The sequence below is a fragment of the Cimex lectularius genome, unplaced genomic scaffold, assembly GCF_000648675.2.
Source record: "Cimex lectularius strain Harlan isolate CLEC.00 unplaced genomic scaffold, Clec_2.1 scaffold334, whole genome shotgun sequence".
Lineage (NCBI taxonomy): Eukaryota > Metazoa > Arthropoda > Insecta > Hemiptera > Cimicidae > Cimex > Cimex lectularius.
The window spans coordinates 227,126-240,797 of NW_019392892.1; the positions used below are offsets into that span (position 1 = coordinate 227,126).

The 13,672-nt window shown below is 35.4% G+C and overlaps 1 protein-coding gene and 1 non-coding gene across 9 annotated transcripts in view; one reads left to right on the forward strand and one right to left on the reverse strand.

Annotated features, from left to right (window-relative positions):
• Positions 1 to 13,672, reverse strand: part of LOC106663447 (tyrosine-protein phosphatase Lar) — a 312,386-nt gene that overhangs the window by 123,967 nt on the left and 174,747 nt on the right. The window lies entirely within an intron of this gene.
• Positions 882 to 954, forward strand: Trnae-cuc. Its single transcript has one exon. It is a non-coding gene; the product is annotated as a tRNA-Glu (tRNA).

Below are 13,672 nucleotides of genomic sequence, written 5' to 3' on the forward strand. Positions count from 1 at the left end.
ATATTTTTGCAACCACGATATTTTAATTGAAAGTAGATCTTCTGAAGAAATAAATTTATGAAACAATCGAAGTCACGATAACTCAAGTGGTAGAGTAGCGGCGTGTCTAGCCGAAGGTCGTGGGTTCGAATCTCGCTCGTGACACTGACTTTTTCATCTCAACTAAAAACCTTAATTAATCGAACTTTAAATTAACTTAAACTTATTAAATTAAGCTTAAACTAAAAGTTATTATAAACTCTTTAAAAAAATAACATAGCAAAACACGATGTGGGCTGAACGACTCGAGAGAGAGAGAGAAAGAGAGAGAGAGAGAGAGAGAGAGAGAGAGAGAGAGAGAGAGAGAGAGAGAGAGAGAGAGAGAGAGAGAAGGATCACAGGGACAGACTATATTAAGATATCCAAATAAAAAAGCAGAATCATAACCAAACCTTGACTATGTGCGAGAAAGGTAGATAGATAGAAAGAAAAACAGGCTATACATACAACAGACACAGAGATCATACACCAAAAAAACAGAAAGGCAACATAACAATCAAAAACTCAGAACTGAGTGTAAAAGGAAAACCGAACAATATACATAAATATATGTATATGTACAGGTATACAGGTATACAGTAGAAGTAGAATGAAAAAAGGAAGCAGAAATGAACACAGAGAGAGAGTCAGAGAGAATGAGAGGGAGAGGAGGACGAGGAAAAAGATACATTGATTGAAGAAAATAAATACATACTAACCCATAAAAGGAAAAGGAAAGAGGAGAAACAAGTAGAGAATAAGAAGGATAAGTTTTGATCTCAACCCCACCTTTTTAATTTTCCCTCCTTTTTGGGTTGTTGAGGTGGGGTTGAGATGGGAAGTTAGTGTCCGAGTGGATCGAGGTCACGATAGCTCAAGTGGTAGAGTAGCGGCGTCTCAAGCCGAACATCGTGGGTTCGAATCCCGCTCGTGACAATGGCTTTTTTATCTCAACTAAAAACCTTAATTAATTGAAAGGTATTAATTGGTCAAGCGGACCACGAAAACTAGTGAATTTATAAAACAATGCATATTTCGTCGTAAAATATTGATACTTTGCGAATATCTTATGTGGCATGTTTTCCACCATCGATATTAATCAACAGCGATGTTTTAATATATCTATATTGCATTAAAAAACATCGATATAGAAAGGATCGATATTACATAAAACAATCAATGTATGTACATATAACATGTATGTAAATGAAAAAAAAAAAAAAAAAGGTTTCCTTGCAGTGCTACTCTCACAAAGCCCAGAGATAATATCGTTGCAAGATAAACGTGATGATGCTGTTACTATCAATCAAAATCAGCAAAATTAACCGCGGCGCTGAATTCAGAAGAGCTTAAAGTAATATATGATGGTAAAATAATTCCGAGGATGCAGTTAAAATTTGTATGAAAGTTCAGGTCAAACTGCAACGAATTTAGTGGATATCATGCTATTTCATATGAAGCGATTTGTGCCATTGCAGACATAATAAGTTTTGAGACAAAAGGCTAGTTTTTGTTGTACATAAACAAGAAATGAAACGGCCCATGTTGTGTTTATTTATTATCAATGTCCCACATTCCCTCGACGTGGACACAATCGCCAAAAATGCCCCGGTGTCATTTCGTTTCTTTCTCCTTCCGTAAAAAATATATATAAAAAAGAAAAAGAAGAAGTCCGCCTCGAAAGGGGGAAAAGGGACGCCACCAATTATTGTCAGTCTCCACTCGGCCTGGGCATAAAAACTGAAGTGTCCACCTAATCGTTTCTCGTTGAATCTACTTTATCGGACCCGGGGGTTGGAAAGAGGTGCTACCCTTAGCAGATTTAGGGCTCCGCACGCACCCACCCTCTCCGTACATCACACTTCTGACCCTTATCCGCCCCCCTCCTGGAAAACATTTCCCGGCGGAAACTCCGTTTGAGCCATGGAAAGATTTCTAAGGATTTTTCAAGGATTACACACGGTGTTTTATTTCAAAAATAAAGGTTTCGAGACTGATTCAATGGTATTAAGGCCGACGATTTTATTCAATACAAAGCTAATTGTCGACCCTTTTATGGTGTTCATTATTAACTAAATTAAATTAAAAAATTACATCCTGGGAGGGTGCTGTCATTCTAGATTAGGAGTCCCATTACCCTTGCTTGATGAACAGGCCAGAAGAATTTTCAAATTTAACAAAATATTTGGTGGGTCCTGGCCACATCCCCGATCCTACCTGATATTTTGTTGAATAACAGCTGGTCGATCAGCTTTACATAATCAATTTTACACATTTGATAAATATTCTAGTTAATCCATTTACGTTTTAGTGGTCAATTGATCAAGTTACTTCTTTCAATTAATTATTCCTTCTATGTAAGGTCTTGGTTGAGATAAAAAAGTCAGTGTCACGAGCGGGATTCGAACCCACGACCTTCGGGTAAATACGCCGCTACTCTACCAATTGAGCATCGTGACTTCGATCCACTCGGACACTAACTCTCCATCTCAACCTTCAACATACAGCTGAAGGTCGCGGGTTCGAATCCCGCTCGTGACACTGACTTTTTTCTCAACCAAGACCTTACATAGAAAGAATAATTAATTAGAATTGTATATGTTATGTAAACAAAAATAATAACTTAACATAGACATTAGAAAAATCGATATCTGCTACAAAAATATTTTATTAAAAAAAAAACATAGATATTGCAATTATTACTATATGATGTATTGCATTGATAAATTATTTATTTTTTCTTCTGTGATTTTCAGTCTAAATTTAGTTAAGGGCTGAAATGGAAGCAGTAGAAAAATTAATCGAGGATGAGCTTACATGACTTCATCACGGGCTTATTCGGCATGTCCGCCGGATGAATTGGAATAAACCATGCGATTAGGTCACACGAGTGTTGCCGCAAAACAGGCCTAGAAACGGACTTTGAAGACTTTCGATAGTGATGAAAATTTCAGCCTGTCCGTGGAACTTCAAATGGATAATTTATCCTCCCGGGTTGGACGGGTAATTAGCCCTTTGAGCTGGCGCATGTGATACAAGGCGGGTTATGTTCAACAATCTTTCTGCCACGGGGTCAAAGGTTGAAATCGAAACTTCACACCGCGCTGGCGGGGCGATAAAAATTTTTACGATGGGCTATAAAAAATGAAAAGAAAAAAAAATCGTGAAGATGAGGGTTGAGGTTAAATCCGAAGGGAATTCAACAAGGGTTGTCGAAAAATACTCCCTTACTAAAAATTTCGTTATGACTAGTTTTAAAGAAAACCCACTATAAAAAAGGTTGGCAGAGCAAAAATATATAAATTAATTAATTTTTATTCAACTATTTATTATTAATTTAATATGGTTAATTATAATATAAAATTGAATAGAACTTTTGGTACTTATTATCTTTCATTTTTACTTAAAGTAATTTTGACATTTATCGTCCTGATTATCATAATAGCCCTAAGCAACCAATACTGAAGTAAGTTCGATTGTTTGAATCACAAAATTTGCAATTTTATAGGTCCGAGCAAAAAACGATAAGAAAACTTTTTTAAATTGAAAAATCTACTATCTCTTATTATTTGTCCTGCCTTTTCCAATACAAAATTCTTTTTTTAGGGTTTCAAAAGTTGATGTTGTAGGTAAAACATTGAATGTGGAAAAGAATTGATATTTTGTGAAAAAAAAATCATGATTTTCTAATAAAAATACCGATTCTTTTAGACAAGTGTTTTTCTAGATAAAATATCATTACTTACAGAACGTCCATGCCGATCGTTTTAATCGTCGATTTTTGTTGTGAAATATCGATAATTTACAACATGATTTGAAAACATTCTGATAAAACATGATGGCTCGAATCGTAGAAATTTCGTGAAAATATAACATAGATGTATGTAATGTTTGTAATAAAAAATAACGATACATATAAGCATGGATGTTCCCTAATTAAGGTTTTTATAAAATCTAAATATTTTTATGTTTCCTGAGAATCACATGTATATATATATATATATATATATATATATATATATATATATATATATATATCGATTCTCCATAAGATCAATACTCCAAAAGTATCAATATTTTTCGATGATATATCGATTGTTTTATACACGTGTTTAACAAAAGATCGATTGTTAGATAAAATATTGATATTACAAACATCAAAGTTATTTTTAACCTAAATTGTTTTATGCATTGTTCTAAAAAGATTGATTATTATCTTTCAATTAATTAAGGTTTTTAGTTGAGTTAAAAAAGTCAGTGTCACGAGCGGGATTCGATCCCACGACCTTCGGCTAGATACGCCGCGCCTTTACTACTTGAGCTATCGTGACTTCGATCCACTAGGACATCTCAACCCCACCTTTTGAATTTTGGCTTTGCAAAACGGCAAAAAAGGGGGAAAACACCAGCTCAAGTGGTAGTGCTGCGGCGTATCTAGCCGAAGGTCGTGGGTTCGAATCCCGCTCGTGACACTGACTATTTTATCTCAACTAAAAACCTTAATTAATTGAAAGATATTAATTGGTCAAGCGGACTACGAAAACTAGTAAATTTAATTGATTATTATCTAAAGCATTGATGGTTACAAACAACGATATCTTTCTCGATCTATAAAAATATAGATGTTTCCAATATACATATTCGTTCATTAATTATCGATTGTTTTACATGTTCTGCCCAAAAAGATAGAAATTATATCGTTCGTAAGAAACATCGATTGCTGTTTTTATAATACTTTTTATATTAGATATTATCTTTCTCAAGATATCCATATTTTTCGATGAAACATCGATTGTTTTATATATAAGTACGTTTAAAAATAGTTTTAAAGGTGAAATATCGACTGTTTTATACGTGTCGTTCTTTTAAAAAATCGATTATTATACAGAATATACAAATAAGAACAAAATATCGAGATTTTCTGATAAAATATCGATTGTTTCTTAGAAAGATAATCGTAAAGAATATATGAACCCTTGTACTATATCGAGATTTTCTGATGAAGTATCTATTGCTTTAGGCGTGTGGTTCTTCAAAAAATAATCTTCTCGATTATTATACAGAATTGTCGTGCTAGCTCAAGTAGTTAGAGCGGCGGCGTGTTGGGTCGAAGGTCGTGGGTTCGAATACCACTCGTGACACGAACTTTTTCATCTCGACCAAGACTACAGATACAAAGAGTAATTAATTGAAATTACACAGAACATTTAAACATTAAAACACATAATATTGAGATTTTCTGGAAATATGATTGCTTTATACGTATCGTTCTTAAAAATATCGATTATTATACTGAATATACAAATAACAACAAAATATCGAGATTTTCTGATAAAATATATATAAAATGGCAAAAAGGAGGGAAAATACCAGCTCAAGTGGTTAGAGCATGGCGTATTGGGCCGAAAGTCGTGGGTTCGAATACCACTCGTGACACAAACTTTTTCATCTCAACCGAGACCATAGATAAAAAGAGTAATTATTTAAATTAAACAGAATATATAAACGCCTTGCATAATATTGAGATTTTCTGATGAAAGATCGATATGTTCTATTTTAATATATGCTATGGTAAAGAAACGTATTTTGGTGAAATATCGATGATTATACAGCCAATTTTTATCTTATTGTGTGAGAAAATCAGTGTTTTTTACATAAAACATCGCTGAATTAAACTCATTACTTTTATAAAACAGTAGAATATGTCAAAAAAGCTGTTATGTATTTATTATTGATACTAAATCTAGTTCGAGCCTTAACCAGTTTATTGCCTTCTGTTTTCTCTTTCGCGACATCTTTCTCGAAAAGAATTTCCTCCATAATCCCTGACTCCGTTTTGGAAATGATCCAAGGGAAAGACTGAAACTCTGGTGCTCACAGAACATTTCCATATCCAGCAAAGCCAGGCAATTGTCGTGGAAAAGCATTTCGCCGTCTGCCCCACTCGGAAGGCGTTTCGAATCGGCGAAACTTTTTATACTTCGGCTGCGTTTTTCCTCCCTTTTCCGTCGGGGAGAGGCGAGTCGATATTCCATTCTTTGGAAACAAAGCCATATATCTCCAGGGGGGTGTATATTAGCTCCTGTTCCTCTTCCGAGTCTCCCGTTGACAGCTATATTGAAACTACCACTATATTAATTTGGCAATTTCGTAGTCTCCTCTCACGAGAATGAATAAAAGACCTTTTATATTTCAATACTCAGCTGCTTTCGTTTTTATACCCTAACTATATTTTATACGCAATGGAAAACTGGAATATTTAAATAGAATATTATTCACTCGGCAATAAGGAAAAGTATAACATTATATAATTATATCGTTTAAAAATGAATAATACTTAATTAGAAATCGTCTTTCTGAAATAAACAACCACAGAAATTCCCGTCAAAAGCACCGAAATATACTTAACTTAGATTTTTGAGAGTAAGAGAAGCTTTTGCAATAGACAAACAGTCGAAAAAACCTTTCGCTTATTGGAGTTTGTAAATTTCAAATGCGTTTTTTGAATGATGTACAATAAATGTTCAACCGCACCTATCTTATATCCTGCCCGTTAGTCCATACTAGACCACCTGTTAGGAGCAATTCTTAATGCACTTTAAAAACCACAAGCTTTATGAGATGAATGAAATCATGGTTGTGCCGCACTTAACTTACCGTTCCAATCTTGCTCCTGCATGGTTTAATAGACACACCAAGTCAAAAACCTTTAGATGATGGGGAAATCCAACTTGTACTGCATCTCATCGAACCACCTTGATCCTTTAGACTACCACTCGGCCCGAGTAATATTCACACACTTGCCGATATATACCACAGATTCTTGTACTTACTATTGTACTTGACTGTGGCAACAGTGGATGGTTATGATGGAACCTAAACGCTACCTTCCCCACTTGTTTTTATTCTACGTCAGAATGCCACTTGTTCAGAGCAATGTGTCTTCCCGACTTTCAAATTTCATAATGAATGATATGAAGGTTGTATCGAATCTATCTTATCGTCCTGACCTTCCCCCTCAATTCTTCCTGGTCTGAACAACGGATACTGCCCCCTTTCTTGCTGCACACTTCTCCATGACGCCTTGCTCCTTCACTCTATGATGGGTTCCGAGATACCGCCAACATTTACACACAAAAATTAACTGAAATGGATTAAATAGAGGCTGTATCGCACTGATCCGATAGTCCTGACTTTGCTCCATCAGACTACCATCTGGCCCGAGTAATAGTTGCCCCCTTCACGCTATATACCACACACGCTGTCCTTGCCCTTCACTGTGGCAACAGTGGAACAATGACCTCAGATTTCCAGACGTGCTAAGCAAAAGATGTAGAAAACTCTTCCGATTAGCTATGACCTATTCTAATCATATGACCTCAGTGGCTTGAAGTAAAAAATGAACCTTCGCCAACTTTGCTTGACTATGGAAAGATACTACATAACCTAACCTCTTCAGACAACAAGTTCTTCCTGTTCTTTGCAATCGCCCTATTTCAATCATATGACCTCAGTATCTTGAAGGAAAAACGATCATTCGCCAATTTTCTTTGACTATGGGAAGGTGATACACAATTTCGGTGAGCGGTTAGAAGTATTATTAGATCGAGACAACAAACAGACGCTCACGATATGACCTTGTAGAACTTACCTAACCTCTTCAGACAGCAAGTTCTTCCTGTTCTTTGCAATCGCCCTATTCCAATCATATGACCTCAGTGGCTTGAAGGAAAAACGATCACCCGGCAACTTTACTTGACTATGGAAAGGTGATACTCAATTTCGGTGAGCGGTTAGAAGTATTATTAGATCGAGACAACACACAGACCCTGTAGAACTCACCTAACCTCCTCAGACAACAAGTTCTTCCTGTTCTTTGCAATGACCTGCATTCTTGAAAGAACTTATGATCTCATTTGCTTGAAGGAAAAACGAGCACTCGCCAACTTTCATACGCCATAAACTCCTAATCTTACTCTTTCTGTCCACAAAGTTTTTACAGCGTGGGTAGACCACGATCGTGAAAAAATTAAAATTAAAATTTAATTCAAGACCCTTCATTAGAAACAACCAACACTGAATCTTAGTCTGTATCTATTAATATAATGTTCAAGGTAAAGAGAAAATTTATTTGTTTAGTTTTAGTTTTCAATATTGAAGTTTTTTCGGATGATCTACGGAAGAGGTCAACACAGAGAAAAACTTCCTTTCGGTTTTCGCCGAGCTTTCGACAGCTTTTATACTGTCATCTTCAGGGCCTGTTTTATAATCACATAAAAAACAACAATTCAAAACATGAAAAAACAAATTGCACAGAAATTAAAATTTGATATATCTTACTTAAACCTTAATGGGGAAATAAAAAGAGGTTTTACTAGTTTTAAGACTTTTACGAGGTAACCTTTTCTCGACCACGTTTTTATTTTTTATTTGTACTTATAGTTGTAATTTTTAATTTTGTAATTGTTAACTTATTAAATTTTAAATAATGTTTAGATGCTGAGCACCAAAAACCGTAATGTACTTCTGTGCCCAAGAAACCATGTCATTTTATTTCCCCATTAAGGTTTAAGTAAGATATATCAAATTTCAATTTTTGTACAATTTGTTTTTTCATGTTTTTAATTGGTGTTTTTTATATGATAATAAAACAGGCCCTGAAGAAGACAGTAAAAAAACTGTCGAAAGCTCGGCGAAAACCGAAAGGAAGTTTTTTCTCTGTGTTGACCTCTTCCGTAGATCCTCCGAAAAAACTTCGTTTCCAGCAGGTCGATAACCCAGCTCATCGTTACGTTTTCAATAGTTTTAAATATTTTTTGTTAGAGTAAAATTACTAACTTTTTCTCTTTGGATATACATAAAGTTTAATGATTGTTTTTCTTTCGCACTTTCACGGCGTCCAGGTTAGGCTAAACCTTCGCGTCTTGCGGGTCTTACAAAACTGTATCGCTCCTTGAACCAGTCAAAAACAACCTTCTTTCACAACACACACACACACACACACACACACACACACACACACACACACACACACACACACACACACACACACAAGCATAGTAGACAAATGACCTGCACTAACATTTTTTCATAAATGTAAAACTAAAGATGTGTTGAACTTTTAATACCTTACAAATCTACGATTTACGACATTATAGTAAAAGGAACTATGATGCATGTTTCCATGATTCCTTCACTAAATCGTTAATGGTGAACCAGAGTTAAAAGAAATGGCGCAAATCACAAAATTCGAATTATAGTATGATTTAGTAACATAATTGCATACATTGAGCAACAAAGTACCTGCTAAAGTAGAAAAGACAAAACTTTATCTATAATTCAAGTTATCGGGCTAAATGGGAAGGGCGGAATCTGTTCCGGGTTAAAAATTTAATCCGGTTCGACAACTGTTCCGAGGAACCTTTTCAACAATTAATATCGGCGTAGGTTTCAAATAAGTCGTTTCTAAGTCTGACAAGGGATATGGCTCCAATGAATCAACAGGATTGTGTGCTAAGGAGGAAATATCGGCCGAGATTATTCAAAGTTTGTTTAATTACCCTATTTAATTCTCCTCTTTAGAATCGCGTCCACCCAGGTCGGACTCCCGAGGCCTCTAATTGATTGCGGGCGTTATTAAGTCGAAATAATTTATGGCTTGGAGGAAATTATGACGTGTTCCCACCCCCAGAAGAGACCATTTTCCACTGAACATCTGCTCCTAAAACAATCCTTGAATTATTAAACAAAGCTTTCGACGAAATTGTGAGTTTGGGCTTTTTTAACAGCCTGAGTGCGGCTTCAGTCGAAATCGTTAAAATGATTCGGAATATCTGTAGAACACTAGGATGCAATACTGAAATATTATTACAAAATTTGTGCCAGTGTTGTGATACCAAAACCAATATGACAACACACTTTATGTCCTGAAAATGACCCGAATAAAGGTCGAAATGTCGCCAAAAAATAAAAAAAAAGTGTTTTTCTAAACTACATCTTTCTTGACCGCTTCTCACGACATCAACAAATTAGTGAAAAGTCAAACAGATGGCAATATAGACCTGAAATGCCATTCTAACCAAAACGTAGAAGTTTTAATTTAATTTCTTGTTTTATCTTGACCTGAAAAGCTGACAGGATAATAAACAGGAGAAAATCTGTTAAAAAGTAGGTATGGTGGTATCAAAATAGACCTGGAACATCATTCCCACTGTTCCAAGGATTCCCACCAATACTTTCGTGTTATTAAGAAAGAAAATTTTGATAGGAGTAAATTTCAAATGTTATATCGACGTTGGTTCAAAATCTGTTCGCCGCGTATCCGAAGGGACGTCGAAACTCTATCGCCCCTATAGCGGACTTTTACGGTTTTCTTTCTCCCTCGGATGCCCACACATCACTGACAAAACTACCCCTGGCTAAATTGACCAGAAAGGGTCGACCAGGCCGGGGATGGAGCGAGGGAGAGAACAGGAAGGGAGAGAAAAAATGGCTTTCGTATAATGCAATTTCCAGGCCACAAAAGGGATGCCAAAGTAACCAATCTGGACGGAAAATAATTTCCACACGGAGCTAAGGCGTGGAATGACCTTTAAAATCCCACTTTGAATATGCAAGGATAAAACACGGTTGGAATTTCGAGAGGGAGGTTAATTATAATATTTAAACAACTATTTTGTGAAAAATATAACATATCGATAACCACATACCTCAGGTTGATAAAATATCGATAAAGCCAAACTTTGTAATCGATTTCACAGACATGGGTCAAGATCACAAATTATAAGACGCGTGGAATAATCATAGATGAGCATCTAACTAAAAATATCGATGTTTTTGGTACAAATATCGAGTATTTAAGCAATCGATATACGTTGAAAACATCGTTGTTTGTTGTAATGTAATAAGTAGATAGACAAAAAGATTCTCTCCTTTATCGATGCTTCATGACAAAAATGTTAACGGACAAATCGAAGAACCTACAAAGCATCAATATTGGATATACCTATGATTATTCGGAAATCGTGAGATGCGGTCTGGTGTGACGTAGGTTTCAGAAAAATATAAATTTAAACAATGTTTGCAAATCCCAGGCCCTGAAGATGATCTCAATAAAGATCGAAACGTTGGCACGACAAAGAAAATCTTTTTCTGAAACCTACGTCAAACCAGACCGCATCTCACAATTTCCGAAAATCATAGACTAACGGTCACTAATCATCACACATTGGATATACCGATAACTGCAACCTATCTCGGTTTGATAAACTTTCTATACAACCATAAAATATAAACTTTTTAGACCTAAAACTGTCCATAATAAACAACCTAACAGAAATAGACGTATATAGAAAACCCACAACTACAGACACTATGATACCAGCGGATTCTTCCCACCCATGGTCCCAAAAGACTGCTGGTTTCATTTGGCTAATAGACCGGATGTTAAAACTTCCGCTAACACCTGATAACTATAAAAAAAGAATTAAAAACTATTAAAATCTTAGCAAAAACAACGGGTATCAAGAAATATTTATTGATAGGTTGCTAGTTAAAAGAATAAAAAAATTAACTTTAAACGAATCAACAATAGGACTCAGCCACCCCAACACAAATGAACCATTAGGTTTCCGTTGTTTGCCATATGTTGGTGAATTATAGGAAAAAGTTAGTAAAATTTTTAAACAAGAAGGTTTTAAAATAGCTTTTAGAAGTACGGGTTCACTTAAAAACATCCTCTCAAAACCTAAAGACAAAGTAGACAACTTGGCAAAAAGCGGAGTTTACCAACTCAATTGTAATGATTGTGATAGTAAATATATAGAACAAAGCGGTAGAGAAATAAAAACAAGAGTAAAAGAACACTTGCCTAAATCGAGCAAATTTTCGGAATTTAAGGACCATCTAAAAGAAAGAAAACATAATTTCAATTCAAATTTAAATACAAGAGTGTTACATGGTTTCAACAAAGGGAAAGAACTAGATTGGTTTGAGAAATTNGCGTATCAAGCCGAAGATCGTGGGTTCGAATCCCGCTCGTGCCATTGACTTTTTTATCTCAACTAAAAACCTTAATTAATTGTAATTATAGTAATTTAATAATATTAAGTATTTACTATTATAACATTTATTTGTGTTATAATTTCCGCGTTTCGCACGTTCAAATTGAGCGCCATTAAAAAAATCAGCTGCTAATTGGAACGTCGCGTTGGCGGAGGTATCAGCGGGTTCACTTTGGCAATTCATGTCGAGAGACGTGGTTGTAGAAGTCCTTCAATCTGATGATGAGGTAAAAGACTCGAAATCCGGATCGTTGCAAAACAATCTTTTTAAAAAGGATGAAATATATACATACATATATATATCGTATATACATAGATACATATATGTATACGATACATCGATTCAGCAAACTTACTTCTTGTTCTCAAATCTCACAGGCCTAAAATAAGCGTACACTATAATCAACGAATAGCTTCATTTGCTTTGGATAGAAATATCTATTATTTAAACAATCGATACGAATACGTTGATAACATATCGATGTTTGTTGTAATAAGTAGAAAGGTTAAAAAAAACTCTACTTTATCGATGCTTCGATGCGAATAATGTAAACAATTTTTTGTTGTTGTGATTTTATCATTGTTAGAGCTGATTTTGATTCTCACAAAATCTGGCGCCAAAACCTATCCAAGCTAGTTAGACGGTCAAAAATGCTTATCTTGAAAGTACGGTTGACAATATACCGTATATTGTCAGCTTGTTATTTCAATATTGATGTTTCCCTGTACAATAAGTCTTTCTGCTTTCTCCGATTTCATCCTTGGGCGTCTTAGTTCTGTGTTCAGTATCAACTAAATTTTGACCTTCAGCGTGGGAACTTTTCAATTGTTCATGGCGTTAATTCTCGACGTCGTTCTTCATTAGCGCCCCTGGCCCTCGCCCTCTCACTTTCCCGGGACCCCGAGGGCGGATCGGGATCGTGAATAAATGAGAGCTTTCCAGGTGTTTCGGCCTGGATACGTCTCCCATTTCGATTATTCATCGCCGGAAAGGGAGCCGGATAAAATCGTTGCCCAACCTCCCCCAAGGGGCCGGCACTTATCTGATATCGGCTGATTCAACTATTCCGCAGCTCCTAATCGACAAGTAAACCTCGAACAAACGATTCATTCTTCACCACAACGCACTTAATTTTTTTTTAACCCTATCAGTACTTGCAAAAAAGTACAGAATCTCTTAATAGCTTCTTAAACGCAACAAAGAAGACTTTTGTCAACCCCCCTAAAATTATTTCTCAAAGATTGTGTGGCTAAAAATATTTAAATGCATGAGAAAATGTTCGGTTGTAAAAAAAATAAAGGATGAAAAAAAATTGGATTGTATTCATTGGGAAGGGCATTTGTTACCGAACAGATAGAGTATTGGTCAAGTTAACCTTTTCCACAAAAACAAACCCCTTTCGCATTATCCAGGACATTTTATTCCCTTGGCTTTGTATTGTCAGTTCTTTAAAAATTTACAATATGATGTTAACAAAAACCCCATATCAATTGCGAGTGACGATCAAACCCATAAAAATTAAAGTAATATGGTAATTAACCTCTACTTAAAAAATCGTAAAAAATTTATCGTTATTTAGTTATCTTTATTA